Genomic DNA, 680 nt, shown 5'->3' with positions numbered 1-680 from the left:
ATGTCAGTGTGTGTGTACAAATACAATTATACAAGTTGTACGTTCAATTATTTTCGTATATATGTCGTCTGAGTTGGCAAAAACGGCGAAATGTAAGTGTCAATAAACATACATACATGCATACATACATACATTGAACTATATAACATAAAATTTGTTGCATAAAGCATGATATATTCACAAATATACAACCTAGACAAATATTAATATAAAATATAAACCATAGATATATTTTAATGTGTCTCGGATGATTTGCGAATATATGATGATTTAAATAACAAATCCTCTTACTTTATCTCTCCCCCTCCTCCCCCCGTTCTCAGATATTCGAAACGCCGGAGTTTTAATGGTGGCAGCTGATGAAGGGGATGTTTCTGTGTGGCCTGCTTGTTTGTTGCACCTTGTTTACCATTTTGTCCTTGTTCTTTTGCCACGTCATGTACCCAGTTATGTATCTATATGTACATGTAGATGAACGTATATACATACATGTACATATATATGCATATACTCATATATTGTTTATATATATATATGTATATACATATTTATAAATATATATATGTGTGTGTATAAATAGCCTATATGGGTATTTACACACACATATTTTATAAGTATGTATATGCACATATTTACAAATACATCTTATATATATACATTCATAATATATACATGCATAT

This window comes from Octopus bimaculoides, chromosome 8, assembly GCF_001194135.2.
Source record: "Octopus bimaculoides isolate UCB-OBI-ISO-001 chromosome 8, ASM119413v2, whole genome shotgun sequence".
NCBI lineage: Eukaryota > Metazoa > Mollusca > Cephalopoda > Octopoda > Octopodidae > Octopus > Octopus bimaculoides.
The sequence above is the reverse complement of the archived record's forward strand: the minus strand, read 5'-3'. Positions refer to the sequence as shown.